Below are 22,841 nucleotides of genomic sequence, written 5' to 3'. Positions count from 1 at the left end.
GGAGACTGGCAGACCAATTTAGGGAATTCAATTAGAGGTGTGAGGATCAAAGAACTCTCCAAACTGAAAGTTCCCCATTTCAACTTGAATCTTTCCGATCTGTCCACCTGCGTCCTCACAGAGGGGTTTCGGACCTCCTATTGCAGAAAGTCATCTGAAACCAAAATTATTCTTCAACTTGGATCACACCTTTCCCCTTTCTATCGACAGACTCATCTCCTTCTGAATCCTCTCTATTCTTTCGCAGAATTCAGCTTTTCACACCTCTCCTCCTGCTCTCCCTGAGTTTGGACACTCATCCTCACCTGCGTCATGCCCACTTCCTCCTGGCTCCACACCCCTTCGTGACTCCCCTGCTTTCCCTCTCCCTCACAACTGTGTTTCTTTACCTTTCAGCATGGAATAATCCTTTATCTGTTCTTTTGCAGCCTACGCATGCTGATCCAGCTCCCTACTTGAACTTCTTCAGTCCAAGATAATGCTCTTCAGCCTGCAAGCCCCACAATGGCATTAGTTTGTATAAATAATGATACACACCTTATTTCTATTATACTACTTTAAATTAAGGTTTTAGTCCCAGAAAACCTAGACATTTCACATGTTTTCTATCATTGCATCAGATCATCTACATTGCAAAGAAATTAAAGCCTCCTTTTTAACAGAGCTATCCAAAACAGAGGTATAGTGAGAGAAAAAAATATTCCAGTGAGAAACATTAACAATTGGTTGTGGCAAACGGACTTTAAAACTAGGAAAAACTTTCCTTCCAGTACTGTGAAAGCAGAATAAATCGGTGAAAAACAGCACTGAGCATTTGTCATGACATGGTAGTGTATCTTATTTTCAGGCAACCTGTAAGATGAAGATACTGGAAACTGCTGTATAGTAAAGGAGAAGTCAAAGGAGTCACAAATACAAAGGTAAAAAAAAGCCTTTTTCCTCCAACCACTGTAACATCTGTGAATCCTATTTGGTCTCGTTATTTTAATGGGCCAGGTGGTCTCCAGAACAGGTGGCCATTGTAGTAGACATTTCCGTAAAGGTTAACAGGGCTATCTCCCTCAGCTCCACAATATGAAAGTGACAGTGGTGGCTTCCCTCCATCAACCTTGGCCAAACAGGAGCTAAGCAGAGACACCTCAGCCAGATACTCTAGTGATCATGGTTCGGATGCTGCACTACCTACTCAATCTTCACCCGATTGCTTTCTTTATCTGCAGGCAACATACTGTGGCAGCTGCTGTCTTCTCCTCCAGCTGCAAGAGACTGGATAGTCTCCGGAGTGGCACAGATACTGCACAGATACTGCAGCATCAGCGAAAGAGATCGGTTCTCTGGGTCCCTGGGGCAACCCACAATAAAAAGCCCCCAATGAGCAAAGCTGGGGCAACTTAATCACGTGAACTCCCTGGTGAGTCACAACAGGAAAAGCCTGGTGTCTGCAGTTGAGATCTGCCAGAAGCTGTTTTCTAGTTTTCCACCTAGCCCTAGATTCTTATTTTACTGCTCTTTAAGGTTTGGAAATGCACACACTTACACATGATGTAACCTAGGATGGGAATCCACAACCTTCAACCTCTGAGCATAACCCCTACTCAATACTGCTGCCATTTTTTCATCTGCTTTCGGTTTTTAACTAAAAGTGTCAGATTTAAGAGAGGTAAACCCCAGGAAGATCACGAAATAGCAAAATCAATGAGGCTGCAAGAAACATTAAATCATACCTGCAAGTAGAACAATCACACCCTATGACTCTCAAATAAATACATATGACTGTAAATATACTCCAGAAACAGACACCTTACATTTTCCATGACAGCCATGCACGTGGAGACACAATACTGCAGCCCCAGAATAAACTAAGGACACCATACAGTGCCATAACTCTGGAGAGGAAAACCGTACTTTGCCCTTTGCCTACACACTGGTGCAGCGATTACACTGTCCTGTCAGTCTGAAGAATGCCCAACACTGGTCCAATAGGCACTTGTAACAGTGGAGGAGTCTCACCCAACAAGCAGAAAGCTCAAGTCCTTGAAGGGGATATGACCACAAACCAGACATTAACCCAGCTACAAGCACAGTCCCATTAATCAGAAACCAAATTAAGTACAATTACAATGAATGGCCGTTTTAAAACTACATAACCTATGCTATAAGGAGAAAAGAATACTTCATTATTATGAAGACACTGACTTTGGACCACAAGCTCAAAAGTACCTCCACATTGTCCACTCGCCCTTATTATGGCAATTGATTAAATGAAGTAGCCCAAAGAGATTCACCCATATTTATGGATCAATTTCATATATACTGCAAATAGAGAGGTGTACTGCTGCCTCTTACAGCTCAGTGGCCATACAAGGTCTTGGGTTGGATTCTAGACTGGGCTGTTCTTTGAATGAACTTTCCATATCTGTATGCCAGCCAACAGCCTTATCACCCTGCAACTCACAACTAGCAGCCCACTGAAGTTAAGCAGGTGTGAGCCTGGTCAGTACCTGGATGGGAGACAAATTTCCCCCTGGCCTTTACCAATCATGGCCTCCTAATAATCCCCATCTCTGAACTGGCTTCATCACTCTGCTCTCCTCCCCACTGAGAGCTGGTGTGTGGGGAGCATACTGGTGCACTCTGGCTGCTGTTGCATCATCCAGGTGGGGCTGCACACTGGTGGTGGTGGAGGGGATCCCCATTACCTGTAAAGCACTTTGAGTGGAGTGTCAAGAAAAGTGCTATATAAGTGTAAGGAGTAATTATTATTATTATTATTGGGTTTGAGAGAGCTGCTCAGGTTTCCTCCCACTTTCCAAAGGCTAGTTAGGGTCTCCACATTGCATTTTACATCCTTCTATAGGATGTGCTGTTCCTTACCAGAAATGATCAGTTTTTTTAATAATAGATGAATGACGGCTACAATTTATTGCTTTAAATAACAGCATTCCTAAATTACCCCAGCACTAGACAAAACAAGTATTTTTTCCTCAGACTACGAAGAATACTGCAATCCGCCAGGTTCTTTTGCTATTTATAAAGATATGCAGAGAGCAACATTTGCATGCATTATGTGATAGTTGTTAATATGCCAAGAAGGAACACAATTTCAAGTATTTAAATCATGCGTCTCTTGGATGTCTGAAAGACATTTTGGATTTCCTCTGTCCTTTAATTCAATGACTATCAAAGCATGCCCAGCCAGTTTTAGATAATAAAGAGGAACTGGTAAGAGCTTTAATACAGACGCACATGAGTGATCCAGGATTTAAAACAGCAATATCCTTGGCAATAGAGTGTGTAATTTTAAATGTGTTCACAATTTAACTTTTGGTCAAAATCAAAGACCAGGACATAATTTCAATGGACAACGCCCTCTCTCTGTCATACAGAAACATTAACAGTCACCTCAGAGATCTTTCAGGCAGTTCTGCAGAATGTTGCTCCGGTATACTCTGCTCTGCTCTCATTCCACAGGCTAGCAGGGCAAAAGACCACATGACAACTCTTGTTACACATCTGCATGGAAATTAGTTGAGGATGGAAGGCATACAATTTTTAGGAAGTACAGAAGGCAATTAAGTAAAACCCAATCAAACAATTACATTATTGCATGCTTCTAGATATATAGACCAGTAACCTGAACATAACATTTTCAAATAAAGATACAGTGCCCTGCAAAAGTATTCACCCCACTACAAGGTTTCCACAACAGGACTTCAAATTTCGAACCTATTCCAAACTGAACAACTTAAACAAAAGCTAACGGAATGGGAATGAGATTCTCAGTTACATACAGTAAGTGCTACTCAACTTTTTAAGACATCAAAGGTTAAAAGGTCAAAGAAATATTGTAATGGTCTCCTTGTAATCAAAGTGGCTTACGTGACTTTATTTACTCGTGCACAGTCAGAAGAAGACTACAAGAAAAGTGTCACTAATTAATACTAAATACAGAAAACACAAAACATGCAGTAACGAAACTCAACAGTTTCAGTAGCAGATTATATAAAACCAGTGTAAAGCCAAAGAAAAAATAGAAAATAAGGGGGCCAGTGTGTTATGTTTAGCTTTAATCATTGGGTTAACCCGTTTTTTTTCCACGTATTGACACTGCCCGTATGAAGAAAGAGCATTCACTGAATTCATATCAACCACAAGATGATAAAGAACTTGCCTGCTTCATTCCAAAATTCATCAGAACACAGTCCACTGCCCTCTTCTTTCGATTCAGATTTACATTCGCCCTTAAAACCCAGAACAGAATCTAACAAAGGTATCCACACCCAAAACCACACACCTGTTTCGGGTTTTAATGCCCTGACCACCTTGAGAAATCTAGTATCTGGTTGATATGAAAAGTCCTTTCTTTTTTAATTGACCTTGGTTGAAGGATACAGTTAGTTTCTCAGTAACCTTACTTAAAGTACTATGTGGGTATTGCATATCAAACAGAACGGATCGTTCAGCAAGTCAAGATTGTCATTGTATGCCTTGATATTGTAACTGGCAATTAATGGATTTAAAATCCTATTCAAACATTTTTAAAATTTTTGCCACGCTTTGTGCCACCAAGCTGTAGTTAACAGTGCAGATTAACTCCATCTGCCAGAATTATGAGCAGCTCACCAGCACCTGTCCTAGTAAAACAAAATGCTTAAAACCTACTTCTGTAGGTTTCTCATGAACCACAGACAGCAGGTGCACTGACACACATTTTGATCAGGTCACTGATTTTGTTTGCACAAGTCTAGGTTTGATCAGCTTCTTCCAGGGGAATATCAGAGCACACCGCTGCCTCTGTCATACTGTAAATAACAGACTGCAGAGATTCAGGCTTTCTTTTCCCTTGTATTATCTTTTACTGAGGAGACCTTCACTCCACTGTCAATCTCAAGCTTTTGTTTTGTGAGTTTTGGTGATGCTAAATGGCAGTCTATCTATAAGCGTCCCAAAACAATACAAAATGGCCCAAGATTCTTATTTTACTGCTCTTTAAGGTTTGGAAATGGCCACACTTACACATGATGTAACCTAGGACGGGAATCCACAACCTTCGACCTCTGAGTCCAGACGCGATGATACACTGCAGGTGGATATTATTGCACTTGTTCACCCAATTCAAAGGTTACTAATGTATTTCGTATGCCTGTTTTTTAATTTTTAACTCTTTTCTTTAATTGCATCAATTTATTCAGTGGTACCAATAATCTCACCATATATACAGTAGTTCAGAATTGTCAGATGACTTACAGGTTCACTGTTGATTACCTGCTGACTGCTAAGGTGAGACTGCCTACAAGCATGGCTGGAGAATGACGATTAAACTGTGGGATAGAAGCACCGAGGGTCACACTCCATCAAGCTAGGGCCCCAGGTCTGGAACTGAACCCCGGGCCCCAGCCCTGCGAGGCAGGCCATGCTAAGCACTGCACTTCTGTGCTGCCTGTTCAGTAAATGCAATAGCTAAAAAAAAGACATTTCTTAGTAGTTTTCAAGAAACTTCAAAAATTATCTTTAAAAATTGCAAACAGAAGTGGATAGTAAGATGTGTGAACAAAATATCTTTATGGATTTATGAATTATGTTTATATAAACTGAGATCATGCTTTTTAAAGCATTAGCCATAATTCGAATCTTTCTTCCTTAACAAAGAAAGTAAATGGCTTGGCTCCCACACTCATTGTTAGCGTCTAAATCAGGGATCTGCACTCACTCAATGTTTAAAAACACATTTTATTATGAGGATAACAGGTCATCAATCTCAAAACAGGCACAAAAGAATAAAAATCCATTAAAAACCTTCCTGAAAATGTATGGTTGTGCAAGTTGTTGTTTTACATTTGAAAGAAAATGTTAGTGTGTAAGGCTAGATTCTTTGTATTACTACATTAAACATTTACTTCTTAGAAAGCAATAGCTACAGTGCTGAATACTATACCTTTGCTTCTAGTTTTGTAGTAAACATGCATAGGAAGCCTTTTAACTTCATTTACACATGGAGTTAATCTAAAATGTAGGATGGTGATGAATTCACCAGTATAAATCCAGGGGTGATCACAGGAGTCATAAAAACACCCACAAAAAGACTGTATAAAATGGTGTTCCGTTTACTTGAAGTACCCTGTGCAGGAAAAATATATCCAAAAGGAGCAAAAGACATTTGACAACCGTAAACTGCAGTCTTACATGGCAAGGTCCAGCTAACAGTTCAAGAAGATTTAAGCCAACGCCAGGCTGTGTTACACTCACACAGACAAGGGTAGTACACTCAGAGAAGAGTGAGAGAAAGACCAGTATCCTGCATCATGGGTGCCATGTTAAAAACTCTAAGCTCTTTTCCCTGCTCCAGCTGATGGACAGGCAAGACTGCTTTTAACCCAGAGGTGAGACCATCTCTGTACCCCCCGCCACAATATAGTGGAACAAACAGACAAGGACAAGCCTGTGGATCCAAACCAAGTAAAACAAACACAAGACAACTAACAGAGGGATTAACTTAACTACAATAATTCACACCATACAAAAGTACAAAGACTGACTTTGTTCTGGAATGAGGACAACAGGAGTAAGCGAAAAGGTCTGTGACAGACTCGAGAGAGGTCATATGACGAGGGTATGCACCAGCCCTTCATCACAAGGATTCTTCACGATCCCCACAAGCACAGCAGCAGCACACAGTCTCATCCTGGAAAAATCAACATTTTATATACAATAATCCAAGCTGGACAGCTCACTCAAAGTTTCCGTTTCTTTAAAGATGGATACTAGGTTGAAAAATGAATCCATCTTAACACGAAGAAGTAGAAGGAGCAGTTTATTTGCCGTATGTACATGTACACTGGGATTCTTAACAGCACTGTTCTCTCAGGACAGGCACAGTACAGCAGACAACACCACAGTGTAGACAGTCCATTCAGAACAGTGAATAATTAACACTGGCAGTATGCAAGACAAGGAACAGTAAGCATAATTTCAATGCAGTCTAAAGATTTTTAGTTTCTTCAGTGATTTTTTCATATTGGCATCGACAGGAGGCGTAAAGTGTTGAAATGCCCCTCACCACTTCCAACATTCAAAAGAGAGGAATACCATGGAACTAAATCACACGCTTTCTCTGTGGTGTGGATAAGAACACGGTCTTGCAACGTTACATCCGTCCATCCTTTTCCTAACTGCTTTATCCACTTCAGGGTCACCTGGGGGAGCCGGAGGCAGGGTACACCTGGACAGGACGCTAGTCCATCGCAGGACGCACACAGACATGCACACACTCACGGGGGAGAACATGCAAACTCCACACAGACAGACCCTCAGGTCCAGAATTGAGCCCCGGACCCCAGTGCTGTGCGGCAGCAATGCTAACGACTGAGTCACCACAACATTTCAACTGAGTGCCACTAAAATGTCTAACATGCACAGTGCAGAGACAAAATGAGAAAGAACACATACATCCTGCGTGGTACCAAATTAGCAATAACTAAGAACTAAAAGAGGATCATGAAAAGATTTGTAATAACTGGAAGTTATATGAAGTCATCATAATTAAATGACATTGCAACTAAATTTATAAGTGAGGCCTAATACTGTATAAATAAGGCCTAAAACATTTCTACACAATTTGGAAAGAAAAGGTAAATGAAAGAGCAGACGCATGTCATTTTTTCCAAAGGCTATTCCATGAATCTGTATTGCACCCTGAAATTAATCATTTCTACTGTAGACACCTCATATTGACTTATAAACTCTTAAGTACACATTTTAAAACCTGAGATCCAATATCCCTTTTGGGAAAGTCAAACATACAACCATATAAAAATCAGGTCCGAATTTCAAATCTCTCGCGTCTTTTCATATCATACAGTTGTCTAGATACCTCAGCAGCACTTCAGTCTTGGTTTCTGCTGCTTGACCAAAACCAGATGAAGATTCTGCCCATTAATCTGTTTAAAGAACCACAGGCCCGTGCATGGAAGACAGATCTGCTTTCAAGAAAAGCGCGTTGTGTGCTTGTGACTGGCATCCTCCTGTCACGGTAAACCCGTTCATCTGCCTGCACTGAGGAAAGGATTATCCTGGATGTCTGACAATGTACCTTTCCCAGAATTCCGCGGGGCTCACAACAGGTCCTGCGGAAAAGGGGGCCAAGCATTTGTTAACCAGACTTCAGGAATGAGCAAGAACAGCTTTTCATATGAAGTTCTAACCCCATCACGAACAGACGCCTGAGAGCAACGGGCAAACTGCACTGGTTGTTACAGAAGGTGAAAAGGCATCTGCGGTCCCATGTGAAAAATGGCTTTTGATAGTTGCTCAGCAGTTTTCGAGGATGATCACACATACCAGTAAAACTGAAAAGCCTTTTTGTCTCAATTGTAGCCTCTTCTCAAAAGCTCATGGATATGAGCAGACATTAGGGTCTTTGTCTGGTCCCTTTTTTTAACTCAGCCCCAAGGCTCATCAAAGGTCGGGGTCACATATTTAGAGGTAAAATGACTGCCTGAGGCTCCAAGCCATAGATAAGGAGAGGAACATCAGTCTCCATGGGATACGGCAGACTGCCAACACATGATAAAACTTCTCAAGTGAAAATATTTGCAAACATACATTGTGGCAGAAGCACCCTTCTTAAGATGTAGCTTCCTCATTGAGAACAACATACATTGTGATCTAGCTTTTGCATTCTTTAGGAAAACTAAAAAAGGAACAACTGAATTTACATTTCTAGTAAATAGTGTTCAATAAGGGACCATGCGGTACAATAAACACAAAATCGCAAAAAATGCTTTATGTGGTAAGGATCAAGTCTGAACTCCTCTTCACTGTATCACTTCATCACTGCCTTGACATCAGTTCCTCAAAGGCCTCAAATGAGTCCTATGCTGACATTAATTACCCAACCTGAATAGGGTAATACTTCATCCACTACTTCATGCTGTAATACAATAAATCAGGCATAAAAAACAGATTTTTTTTTCCATCCAGTCCTGTCCACACTAGTTCAGACCTTTAAAAGGGTTTCCTGACAAAGTGCTTCATTGCTTGAAGACATCAAGTAACGTTTTTTTCGCTAGTCCAGTCGAGCGCACAGTCTGCCCCTGGAGAGCCTCAAGGGAAGCGACTGCAGCATCCTCTCCTCCCCTCTGATGTACACTGAGCTGACAGGTTTCAGTAACTAACACGCGTCTACTCTTTCATTCACTAATGCCCAGTCTGGCGTTCCAGGAGCTCACGCCAGACGCCAGAATAAGAACACAAACACCGGATTCCCAGCAATCCCGGGCACAAACAGCGAGATGACGCCCCGTGCTCAGCATGCATGCCTGGACTGACTCCTGGGGAAATCTTTAAATACCGACTTAAAGGGCAAGGAAATGCGCATCTAAAAACCGACCTCTGTGACAGTGCCGGTTTTCACTCGGAACGGATGACTAGCATAAGAGAGCCGAGAAAAGCCAGTGGTGTCCAGTCCTGGTCATGGGGAGCCACTGTGTCTGAAGAGCTGGGGAGCTTATCCAAATCGGTCCAATCAAGGTAATAATGAACTAATTTAGAACCTGAACTCCTGCACTTCCTGATTAGGCAGGCACCAGTAGTTTGAACTTTACTGCCCAGACTTCCAACTTCTAACTCGAAAATTATAAAAATGTAATAAGTCATTTAATTTTTAATTCAGTTCTTTTTCACATCAAAACGGATCTGATGCTGGTAAAATGGAACTAATTGCTTTCAAAGGAGCCACAGTACATAAAGCTCACTCTTCTGTTATTGCGATGAATCGCTAGTGTAATTAATGTGGAAAAGGGATAAGGCAGAGCGAAAAAGTTAACGACAACATATTCTCAAGCGCAATGTGTGTGACCTTTAATACTGCATATAATTCATAGGCATGTTGCCACACTACATTAAGAACAAGGCAAATCCACAATATACATGAATACTCAAGTGTATTACTCAAAATACTTAATGTATTTCAACGATATTACACACAAAACAAATGTACATGGAAACACGACTTTATTAAAAAACAATAAATAGGCACGACAAGGAAATCTACCAAATAGAAACACAAGAGTATCAGAAAGATTTCACCTGAAAAAACGAAAAAGTTAAATACTTATTCATTTTTTGTAAAATCATTATTTAAACATTTTATGTTTCCTTTTATAACGTACGGTATCAGATCACTAGAAAATACATCATATTTTCCATACTGATAAACTTATACTTAAAAATTGTGTGGCTGTTGTATTATTCTGAGTGCCTTTTTAAAATTCATTGTTGATCACTGACCTAGATAACAGACAAGAAAACATATCTTCTATGGTTTCCATCAGTGTTTGCTTTGTTCTGTTCTGATTAAACTGTCTTCCCACTTAAATCTCAGTTTCAGTAACTGTCTTTAACCATTCAGCACTGGCGTAGTAATAAACACAGGTAAAAAGCAAGGCAGTGAACCCTGGTGCCCCAACACAGGGCCTTGCAAAAGTATTCACCCCCATCCGATCAAGTCCTATTTTCTTGAATGTCAATGTTTTTGAGGTGCTGTTTTTAGGTTTTAAAGTACTGTCAATATTTTTTAAATTGAAACTTGAAAGAGCACACCGAACACGTCACTTCCCAAAAAAAAAAACATCTGGCAAACGAAAGCAACAAGGCAGAGGAAGAGACCCACAGAGGGATACGTGTTCCGTTGTGACAATGGCTGTGTACACACCAGTGGGGACGGACATTACCGTTCTCCACCACAGGGGGCGCAGCGAGCTTTCAAGCCTGAGGTATAAGAATTAAGCGTGTGTCCAGTGTCTATAAAAGCAGCGTCCCTAACAATTAAAATTCACCGCTTTTAATCAATTTCAGTTCACAGGCTTCACAGTGAAACACAGAGCAGAGGACAAGTGGAACATATATGGAAGTGCACTTAAATCACAAGAACAAGAGACACCTTCCTAGGACAAGGTTTTCGGGAGCACGGAATATGCTGCCCAGCCCTGTTTTGGAAGCCGATATCCTGGCTTTTCTCCAAGACCTGGCTGGATGAGATCTTTAGATCCACTAGCTACTAACTACCACAAGGGCTGGAGGGACCAACTATTAATACAGGACAAGCAAATTACTGAAGAAGGAATTATGAAGAGATCACGTACATGAACGGCACATTGTTGCGGTGACCCAAGTCAAGAGTCCCCATTATCTGACCCTTTATCAGTCTACTTTTTGCGTTTTCCCGCTAGTTAATGAGGACATTTAGAGCCTGGATCTGGGAAATACTGGACCCACCTCCCATTTCTTCAAAGCAGACAGTGTAAAACAGTTGACCTCACTGCAGCACTGGACAAGAACTTAAATCCCACGCTGACAGCTATCTAACAATCAGCAAGCAGGTTCTAATCTGCACCATGTCTTACACAAGTGAAGAGCACAAGGCAGTGAAAAGGATAAAAAACCTGGAGCACAAGGTGAACCTGGGAACCAGATCAAGCCTCAGCCTTCGAGATGTGGGTTTACTGGAGGGATCATGGTCTGGTTGAATCATTCCCCAACACGACGATCCTTCTGTAGTTGCCAAAACTGGGCACAACAGGGCTGATCAAGGCAGGATGCTCCCCTACACCCTGTGTACTTCTGGAAGCTGCGGTGAAGTCTGGATCTAGATTCTCCTATGTCCTTTGTGAACACAGCAGGGCGTCCTGGGCTCCAGCCTGTGGTTTCTTCTCCGACCACAGCCCTGCGGCAGCCCAGCAGAGAGGCGCCCCTGCAGGAGGTGGGGGTCCTGTTCTCCTAAGCAGCCCTGCTGCTTAAAGCCCCCCCTACAGGTGAATGGGGTCTTGTGCACATCTGTTCACCCATAAACGTCAGTTCTCATCGTCACAGGGGAAAGTGGAAAGGAGTATTCTTGTTCTGCATGGGGAGATGTCTGTTTAGACTTTCTGTATTACGACAGAATCCTACTGACATTTTTTTTTTCTTTTACAAGCTGGCGCGGTTTTTGTTATTTTGTCTTCAGTGTGGGCTCTTGCATGCTGTTTATTTGCAAGTTACAGTACTTATCTGCCACTTATCTGGAGACAGGCAATGTTCACGGGCTGGTGGTGAGCACGAGTGCTTCCTGGGTCGGGTTATGGCTTCAACAAGGGGAGGGGGGACAGGAGATTTACTCTCCTCTCATGCTGTTCTCTTTGGGGGGGGGTGGTCTTGTCCCCATTTCCGTTGCGCTTGGGATGGGAGAAAGGAGGAGGCAGTGCTACAGTACGTTACAATGGAGACTGGGCTTTACCTCGGCCATTCCAGTTGTCTACCTTCTCTTTTTTATATATACACACACACAACTCCCACTTGAATGAAAAATAAACAAACAAATTAAAACGACCATAAAAATAAATTATGACTCAGAGGCAACACCTGTGAAGTCTTAGAGGAAATTATGAATCACTTTTAACCTTCCATACGTATTCCAGTCAGACAGTGGGTAGGAGTGTGGGCATGATCACAGAAAAGGCCCGGACAGACTACTGAGCAGTAAATGTGAAATGGGGCCTTTCACTCTTGCATCTCTTCACTACCAGAAATGTTCTGAACATAGGTCAAAGACAGAGTGCACCCACTGGAAATGTTATACTGTTACAAGAAAATCTAAACATCTACTGCAATGTAGCCTTTCTTGTAGTGAAAACTCCTTAAGGTAAGTTTTTCCGATAAAAAACCACACTTTAAACAGAACACAAAAAGTGTTGTCAATATTTAAAATTAATTACAATAAACGCACACACAAGTTGAAAGACATTGTGCTCTGCTGTGAAAAACATACAGGTATGTCATTGACCAACTTTTTACAAGTTAGAAAATAAATGCCGTCAGGTAGCACTGTTTCCGGAGTCACCTTCTCCCTGACTCCAATCCGATCAGCTTGAATTACACCGGGCATTTTTACCTTCTACACCCATTAAGCCTCCCACAACAACGTAACCAATGCCTGCGTTATTATTGCTTCAGCAACTTATTTTGGGAATACATTTCGTCAATGCAAATTGGCGTACAGTACACTGATGCAAACCTGTGCACTCGTCTGTTTTGTCTGATTGGAACACAAGAAGAATTTCAGACGTTTCAACAAATAAGATTCCAGTGCGCAGTTCCAATATGCAACTTCAGGTTATGTGGCCCAAAGTGATCTGGGTGCATGTTGTGCTTTATGATGTCTTAAACGTCTCTTTCAGGCAGAGTACAGTATATGCACTATGTAACAATGTCTCGCTTTAATTTGCTGCTCGAGCAATGTCCAAACCACAAGTCTTTCTCTAATTCATTATCTGTACAAACATTTTAATTTTCAACTGCAAAGTTGTTTCTTGTGCAGGAAAGTTATTTTTTTCCAACGTACAGTATATGCATTGCTCTAAGCACAGGCTAAAGACAAGCTGTATAAGGATTAAATACTTTTGTATCAAGGTGCAACAACAGCCGACTGGCTTCAAAAGTGCTTCAAATTCTGCACAATGCAACAGATCTCAACACAGTGAAACAAATCAGCGGTTAACAACAATTTTTATTACAACATTCAAGGACACTGTGGGGTGAGAAAATACTTTCACACAAATTAGACTATATCCCCACCTCTACAAATTCATAAACTTGTCTGTACCAAGATTAAGTTGTTATAAAGTGCATACTGCTTTGCTGATAATCTGATGTTTTAGTTTGTACATCACAAAAAATTATATATGATGTTTACATAAATCTCAAAATTAAAATATTGCAATAGTTTACAAGAGATGTGATAAACCAACAATCTGGTAATCTGTCATCGGGTTTTTTTTTCTCTTGAACTATAACGTTCGAAAAGCAATTAACACAAATGTGACTTTTGGACAATGGCAGACTATAACAGAAAGACCAGCCTCAGGCAGAGAAAAGATGAAAATGTCAGCGCAAATGAAAACAAGGCCCAGCGAGGTACAAATCAACTCCTCTCCCCTTGTTTTACAGAATTCAAAGAAAACTCCACCCAAGAAACGAAAAAGGGGTTTGAATATTTATGAGCTTTCTTTCATCATCTTTGAAAAAGACAAACACATGAACGCAAATAAGCCTCAGATATCGTATACTTCTACATTTCATTAGCATTTCACCATACAGAACATAACGAATTGCAGCCGTCTCTATGAGTAACACGGTTTACAGACTGCGGTAAATTCTGCACCTTCCTTAGCAAATTCATTTCCAGGGTCCCAGCCAAACGAGTGCCGCAAAGCCATCAGCGTGCAAACAGTAATTAAATGGGCTGTTCTTACCTGTAGTTTCGATGTATCAGGATCTTATTTGCTCCACATTGCTTTGTGCACAGCAAAAACAGAAGCCCTTTGGGAAGAAAAATATTAAAATATTCATTGAGTTTTGAATAAAATATGAACATCAAACATGTAGTAGCACCAGAAAGTTACTCTTCTGTCCAGACAGACTTTTCTTCCCCCATTCCCCCCCCCACCAATCTACAACCTTTTTATAGTCATTTTCACAGCCCCCAGCTTTGCCTCATTAAAACAAGCATCACCAAACACAGCGGAGTGATTCAATTTTCTCCTGAATTTACTCTTTCACACACGGGTACATCTCCTATGAATTGTCACCTTAGTCTATTTTAGGAACAAGTACAAACAAGCCAGCAATAAACTTAATGAAAGAGGTATACATATAGGACATTTACTTCTTACTGTCAGGACTAGAAATACAGGGATATCTTATATTCAGTTGGCCCATGCTAACACAAGTTTTATTAAAAATGATGGATTTCAAATTAAAGGGTCAGGTATTGAAGTGCATGATTTTTTCCATCATTAATCACGACCAATTGAGCTGAAGAAAGGCACAGTGGCTGAGTGGATACAGCGTGGGATGTGACATTGTGTTTTGTTTGTTCTCAAGCCAGATCTGAGCAGCGATGGAAACTCATTTCAATCATTTCACACTGCTGAATACAGCAGCATTCCATTTTTGCATCTTAACCAACAGTGCCATACAAAAGTATGGCACGCCCTTGCACAGTGTTCATGTTTTGTTGGTTTAAAACTTGCAGTCATGAGTCTTTGAGGAAGAAATTAACATCTGTTACAGACACAACCAACTCCACACATGTAGTAGTTCAGGTGGGGAGCTGCATCAGCATGCGTAGGCTGCAAAGGAACAAGTAACAGGTTTATTCCAGAAAACACAACGTTTCGGCCGTGGAGCCTTCTTCAGGTGTGAGCTGAGGTGTGACCCTCACACCTGAAGAAGGCTCCACAGCCGAAACGTTGTGTTTTCTTTCTTCTTTTTTTCAGCATGGAATAAACCTATTACCTGTTCCTACTCCACACATTCCAAGCGAAACACAGAAAGTGAAAGAAAAGTGTAAAAGTCATGATAAGTATTCAAACCCTTAACAAGTCACTCATTTAGTGGAGTGGCCTCTGTGTATAATAGCAGTGATTCTCACTATATATCTATATATACCATACATACTATACTATTTCCCTTCGGGATCAATAAAGCCTTATCTATCTATCTATATCACAATAAAAATACTTGTCTTTGCGAGATTCTTTGGCCAGGTAGTGAACTTAATTCAAGATCTGTCATTGAAAAGTTCAGAAAAGCAGAAGGGTTAAAAAAATATTCTCCGAATATCCCTGTGAGCACAGTCTACTCAATCATCAAGAAACAGAAGGTGTATCATACTTCCCAGACACTGCCTAGACGAGATTGTCCCTCCACACCGAGCAGCCAGGCGAGGAGGGGACTGGCGAGGGGGGCCACAGCGAGGCCAACGACAACTCTGGAAGAGCTACAGAGTTCAACGGCAGAGATGACAGAGAATGTGCATCAGTCAATGATATCTCAGTCACTCCACAAAGCCAGCCTGTAGAAAAAAGGCAGAGTGGAAAACACAGCTCGCCCATCTCGCATGGATCTTTCCTTAGCACCCGAGTGATCCTGCTGAAATGTGGCAGAAAACGTTGTAGTCAAATGAGACCAAACTAGAAGCTTTTGGTCTAAGTGCCTGAGCAGACCCAACACTGCACATCTGTCCATCAACACCATCCCTACAGTCAAGCATGCAAGTGGCAGCATCGTGCTTCAGGGACCCTTCTCCTCAAGGGGGACTGGAAAGCTTATTAGGGCTCAAGTTAACATGAGGAAACTACGGACAGCGTAAAGCACAGACAAATCCTAGAGGCAAGCCTCTTTCAGACTGAGAACTAGGGCTAAAAATCACTCCTAAGCAGGACGATGATCCAAAGCTACACTGGAGTGGTGGGTTATACATACAAAAGTTTAAAAAAAAAAACACAGCCCTGTCAAAGTCTTGAGCTGAATCCTTCTGAACTGAGCAGATCTGCCGTGGAGAACAGGCAAAAACTGAGTGCGCCAAGCAGGTGGGCAAGGTTGGTAGAGACTCGAAGAGACGTGACAGTAATTATAACTGAAGGTGTTTCTACAAAATACTGGGTTCATGGGTTTGAATACTTACGCATCAAATATTTTAGTTTTTTCCTCTTTTAGTTATTGTTGACATTGATTGTAACTTATCCTAAACTTAGAAGTTTTAAGTCTGAGCATTCAGGTTTTCAGTAAAATTATTATTTATTTTTTTAATGAATATGCATCACATTGTAATTTGCTAAATGTGACACCATAGGAAGGGTCTGAAAACCTCTGCAAGGCTCTCCACGTATTCAGAATTTTACAACACTCAAATTCAAACATGGTTATAAATTCTGTAGCAAAGACACAAGAAGCCCTTCCGTACTCCAAATATAAGAGACAACTCAGCTGCATCTCAAAGCTTCATATGAAGCAGGCTTTGCCATTGACGGATTTAACTTAAATTACACCCTGCTGGAGGGTGTAGACCTACTTCCTGCAGCATGTTCGCTTTATAATCATAGGGAATAGCTTCAGGATAGAAACGCTGCCCAGGGCAGGATGTTAAGCAGGCCTATCACTCAGTGAGGCTAGAGGAGCTACAGTGTAGGGAGCACAGAAACAGGTTGTTCTGGGTGGCAGCATGTCGTTCCTGCTGCTCCTCTTGCTGCTTCAGCTGCTCCGGCTGCTCCTGCTCCTCTTGCTGCTTCAGCTGCTCCGGCTGCTCCTGCTCCTCTTGCTGCTCCGGCTGCTCCGGCTGCTCCGGCTGCTCCTGTCTGGCTTTCTCTTGGCACTCACTCAGCTAAAAACCTGCTCACTCCTTCCTTACTGATTCTTCACGCTCAGCTTGCGATCTTAATCCTTGTTGATCTCTCTGCTGCTTTTGACACCATGGATCTTTACTCTCCAGTCCCTGTCAACACTCGCTGACTGTGACCTGCTCAAAGACGCTGCTCTGACCTGGTTCTTCTCTGGCTCCACTTACTGCACCCATCAGGTCTCCATGGATATATCCTAAGGCCATCTCTTAGGTCCCCCAACTATTCTAACTTTAACTCAGATGCTGCTTCTCAAATTTCAAATTTCAAATCTCTCTTCCCTTATCCCCTGCCTGTTTCACAGTCCGCTTCCCCTCCTCTCCCACTCAACATCAACACAACTCCACGTCTGGCCCCTGTTCTTCCCTTCCTCTTCCTCCATGGACCCTTGACTCCACCACCACCCCGCCCCCCCCCTCGGCGTTCGTTACTCTCAAGCCCTCGTCCTTTCCCCAGTACTCTTCCTCACTGGCTGCTGTCGCTGCTTCTGGAATAACATGTTCAGAGTCCGGCCCCTGCTTACGGCCCCAGGCTCTGGTACTCTCCAGCCCGGATCACTGTACCTCCCTCTTGCCAATGCTCTCTACCCACTCCAACTCCTCCACAAATCATTCAGCTCCCGCCAATCCTCAAGGCCCTTGCCTGTCCCCTGCACCCCCCCTTGCGCTCTCCACTCCTCTTCGTCTGCCCGACAGTCAGGAGCCCCTCGCCCTTGACCCACCTCCGGAGCCCAGCCTGGATAAGCCCTTCGCTCCCCCCCCGCAGGCGCGAGAACCGCTCGGTGCCTGACCACCTCCATCAGATATCTGACAGGACGTCACCTGTGAGCTCTCAGGTCTCAGCTCCCACTTACGAGACCTCCAGCACACCAACGTCTTTCATTCCGAAACTGCTCATAAAAACTGCACACAAATGAACAGCAAACACAGTACCACAAGGGTGTTTACTGCATATTGCTGCTGTGTATGCATCCTATGGATACACCGTTTGAATTCTGCTGTCTGAATTTCGTTTTGCTCAGAATCTGCATTGTACTTCCAGCTTTGTGCTAACCTTACCGTCATTGCACTGACTGGCTTTAGCGCGTTTGCATGATGACTTTCCTTACAATAACATAAACTCTGTGTAGACAGTACGTTAAGACATTCCAGGTACCAACTACTGCCATGGTGTTCTGGAATGTACACATTAAGTAAGAAACATGCTACTTTTATTAATATACAGTGGCCTTCAAATGTTTTAGCCCCTTTCAATTCTTACACAACTAAGAAGGAGTTTTGAATTTTTTTTTGCTGACATTTAACTTTTGACATTTAACCGACATTTGACATTTAACATTTAACGGCTGTCACTCATAAATGTGTTCAGTCTCAGCATTCAGCTTTTGACGAAACGTATTCACTTGAAGTAAAGTGGATATGCTATTCGTGATTCACTAACGTGATACTATAAATTTGTAAGGGAGTGAAAACGGTTTCAAATCAACATAATATAGCAACTTAACATACAGGTCTTTCTTGCTGGACAAGGCTCACTCGCTTGGGAGGAACTGGGAGAGAGGCAGAGCTTTCAGGCTCTGAAGCAACCACTCTTTGCTCCTTTACAACAAGATATCCCAGGAGGAGCCACGCATGCAGATGCCCCTTATCTTTTCAGCTCGTATTTTCATCAGAGTTTTGTCTCTGTCATGCTTACAGTGTTATTACATGGTACTTGCAACCAAGTAAAAAAATTACGATCCTATTATTTGAGTATAGACTGTATGTCGAATGTAATTATTATGGTATACTGTCGGGAGCTGATCATTCCCCCTCCTCATACCCCTTATCAAACAGTTAGAGCATAAAATGTTTTTTTTCAGTGTAATAACTAAATGCGAAGGCGACACTGAAGTATTCTTCACAAACACGATGCACTGCAAGGTGACAGTTCATTAAGATCTAAATGGAGTAAGGCTTATCAACGACACCTTTCACACCTGTGAAAAGATGTGCAATATACAATAAATCTGTATTTTACACACAAGAGAAAGATATTTATGACACTGAAAAGCTAGGAGTTTACAGGTACACCGTGAAGATGATGTTCCCTCTGAGGTGAGAGCTCCGGCTCCATGCGTGTCACACTTATGTACAAGTAAAAACACTCAAATACCTTTGTGGGAACATATGTTTCCAAAACCAAATTGGAAATGGACAAAACATATTGATCTTTGTTCAAACCTGCAGGTTTTTCAACCTTGCAGTGTTACAAATTTATGCCAGCTGAATATTTGCTTGCTAGCTGTTCTCCTGTATCCTATGAGACAAATTAATTTGTTTTTAACAGTTTCTTACAGTACATAAGTGAATTTATTGTAAATTGCAGCACCATATGTTTGTCTCGGTGTGGAACCAGGGAAAAGAAAACAACTCTTCACCTTGAAGCACAGAAATAAACCCATGACAGTTTCCTGTCTCTGTTTCCTTGCCTGATCTTTTAGCCTCTGCTAAGCACTGAGAACTTGTTTTTCTGCGCTCTGTCCAGTGCGTCAGCGTGCCAGATCTACAGTGTACACTAATCCACAGGGGACCCGCAAGGTACACTGCTCAATCTGATTTAAGTCGCACAGTTCACAAACACACACGACCAAGTTGAGACAATGGAACGTTAGCGATAGTCTGACAAAGCAGGATTCAATAAATGCGTAAACAGAGACATTGTGAAAATTAAGAGTTATGCTGTAATATCATCTGGAAAGCACTTATCTAATTAGCAGTACAATTTTTCACACACGTGAGCATTTCTGAGCATCGGGGCCTGAAATGGAGAAGGTGAGCAGAGAGGAATGGAAAGCAGTCGTGTCTGTAATCACCTTCTGCCAATCCTGACACCCCCCCAAGTCACAGAGACAGACTGGCTGTTGCACGATGAACTGCAGAGCACTAATTCTGATCTGAGGAACACTATATTTCTTCAAGGCACACGATTACACCTCCGGAACTGGCCTGCTCTTCTTTATTGACGATAAAGCAGAATGAATGATGAGGTTTGCAGACAACATTTCATCTGCTCAAGTGGAAGAAAAGATTCCATGCTTCCTGGGCAGTGCTTCACCATGCAGCAGGACAAGGAAACACACAACCATAAGACATATGGACAACGCATCCAAGGAGCTCATCGGGAGACAAAGAGCAAAGCTTAAGACTGGCCAAGTCCAAGAAAAAGAATGCAATTGGAGATGCATTTTATGCATCACATATTACATTTATAACAAAGTTAGAACAGCCCAAGAACAGGCAAGAACTCCAGGTGGCTGCAAGCTCTTCAAATGAGGTGCGTATTGACTCAAAGGGACATGCATTTGCTTTTACACTCCAAAATTTAGGTCTGCTTATAGAGTAAGTGAAAACACAACATATGTTTTTTATTTTAACATGTTCAAACACAGGCGTACAATGTCCTAAAATAAAGCATTCAACTGTAATTATCTTTCATAAGAAACTCATGATCACAATTTGAAACTGCCTGACAGGAAAGAAATAAAAATAGATTTAGCTTTGCTGTCCTAAATCTTCTGAAGGGCACTATATCACTGCAACTAATAGTTCTAAATTACTTTCATCTAGGAAGTAAGAGCACAGAACTCTACTCATCAGCACAGATCTCTTTGAATAAACTAAGGCAACAGGCTGGCCTGAGAGAAGAGCTGGTGCTTTTTGCAGTGCAGACACAGGACGCTGATCAGGAGGCTCGCAGACCCCTGTAGAAGACAGTGTTTCATGTACGAATTGAACCCGGGGCCTCCTGAGGGGCTGAACCAGTAAAGGTGCTCACGAGAGCACAGGCCGCACTCTCCAGCTGTGGGTTTCAGTCACCGGCAGGCTGTGAGTGAGACTGCCAGCAGCCACGTCACCCTGCGGCTCAAAGCTGGCAGCCCACTGGAGCCCAGCAGGTGTGAGCCTGGTCAGTACCTGGAGGAGAGACCTCCTAGGAAAAACTAAGGTTGCTGCTAGAAGTGGTGTTAGTGGGACCAGTAGGGGGCGCTCACCTTATGGTCTGTGTGGGTCCTGAAGCCCCAGTATAGTGACGGGGACACTATACTGTAAACAGGCGCCGTACTTTGGATGTGACGTAAAACCAAGGTCCTGACTCTCTGTGGTCATTAAAAATCCCAGGGTGTTTCTTGAAAAGAGTAGGGGTGTAACCCCGCTGTCCTGGCCAAATTTCCCAGTGGCCCTTACCAGTCATGGCCTCCTAATAATCCCCATCTACAAACTGGTTTCATCATTCAGTTCCCCCCCTCACCGAGAGCTGGTGTGTGGTGAGCGGACTGGTGTACTCTGGCTACCGTCGCATCATCCAGGTGGGGCTGCACACTGGTGGGGGTGGAGGGGATCCCCATTACCTGTAAAGAGCTTGGAGTGGAGTGTCCAGAAAAGTGCTACATACTGCAAGTGTGAGGATTATTATTATTATTTCTCCAAGCAGCCGCAGAGGCCAGGGCTCTCTTGGTGACATGGGGACCTCTGCAGCAGGGAGCCTGAGGGCTTGTGGGGCCGTTACAGAGGGCCCCGCCTCTCCTCCAGCTTTCGTTATTCATGCCAAACCACCACCGACCTCGGCCGCTCATCGAGAACCCTGCTGTCTGAAGAGGCTGTTGTTCCCATGGGCTCAGTGCCGGAGCCACCACTGCCTCTACAGGGATCTCACATGGCACAGGAGCTGGGCAGGCTGGCAGCGATCCGACTGAGCAGGGAGCTGCGTCAGCACGTACAGGCTGCAGACGGACAGGGGGATTTATTCCACGCCGAAAGGAAAAGCAAAGAGACACAGTGTTTCGGCTGTGAAGCCTTCTTCAGATGGGTGTCAACTCTTTTCTTTTCCCTTCAGCGTGGAATGAGTCTTTTCCTTTGCAGTGATTAGATAGCGTGATGAGGGCCCCCATTAGGAGATGTTTCCCAGCACGCCGGCAGCACTGTGCCTTGTCAGCTGAGGTCTGGTGGATCCGCTACCTCATGTGGTGAAAAAAGAAACTTTCGTTTTTCAAAGTGAAATCAAGTATTCTTTGTTGTACTTTCACTATTCTGCGAATTCATTAGTCACCCATCCCTGACCGTCAGTCACGGACAGGCACGATGAGTTTTTCTGGATGAGTGTGAAAAATAGCAGGCAAGTTTGGAACCCTTACCCAGCGCAAGTGCAATATGACCACTAGAGCACTTCAAGCGCCATCATTCTTGATTAATTGGATGAGACACACAAAATGGCTGGAAGGCTTCGTTAGCATGGGGCAGAAGCAGCACCAAAAGACTCATCTGAAAGTGTGTATAGATGTTGCGAAGATGTAGAAATACTGCGACTGTTCCTCCCCCATCTCTCAGAAAGTCTTCTCATGAGCTAACAGTTGCAGTGATATGGCCTGCCTGCCTACAAAGCAGCCTTCTTACTTGACAAAGACATCAGCAGAGACAAAGGTGGACATTTAAAACGGATCTTGGTGCAGTCCCCTGTCTTTTTTATATATTAGCTTTTGTTAGCTAATATTAGCTAAAAATCTAATTAGCTAAAAAGACAACAAACCCAAGATAATTCCAGGAGAATTTTAATTCTATTGTTTTTTATATTATTAAATACCTGCACGGTTCT

The 22,841-nt window shown here is 42.7% G+C and overlaps 1 protein-coding gene across 6 annotated transcripts in view; it reads right to left on the bottom strand.

Moving 5' to 3' along the window:
* fynb (FYN proto-oncogene, Src family tyrosine kinase b) overlaps positions 1-22,841 on the bottom strand; it is an 85,749-nt gene that overhangs the window by 48,895 nt on the left and 14,013 nt on the right. For 3 of the 6 annotated variants that reach the window (XM_088905462.1, XM_088905490.1, XM_088905512.1), the window contains exons 2-3: positions 15,709-15,814; positions 14,286-14,352 (exon numbers count right to left, since the gene is read on the bottom strand). The gene's annotated coding sequence lies outside the window, so the exon portion shown is untranslated. Of the gene's footprint in view, positions 1-14,285; positions 14,353-15,708; positions 15,890-22,841 lie in introns of all 6 variants that reach the window. The other 3 variants (XM_088905470.1, XM_088905502.1, XM_088905480.1) reach the window with 2 other exon arrangements.

The sequence above is a fragment of the Atractosteus spatula genome, chromosome 2, assembly GCF_055471065.1.
Source record: "Atractosteus spatula isolate fAtrSpa1 chromosome 2, fAtrSpa1.hap1, whole genome shotgun sequence".
NCBI lineage: Eukaryota > Metazoa > Chordata > Actinopteri > Semionotiformes > Lepisosteidae > Atractosteus > Atractosteus spatula.
The sequence above is the reverse complement of the archived record's forward strand: the minus strand, read 5'-3'. Positions and strand labels throughout refer to the sequence as shown.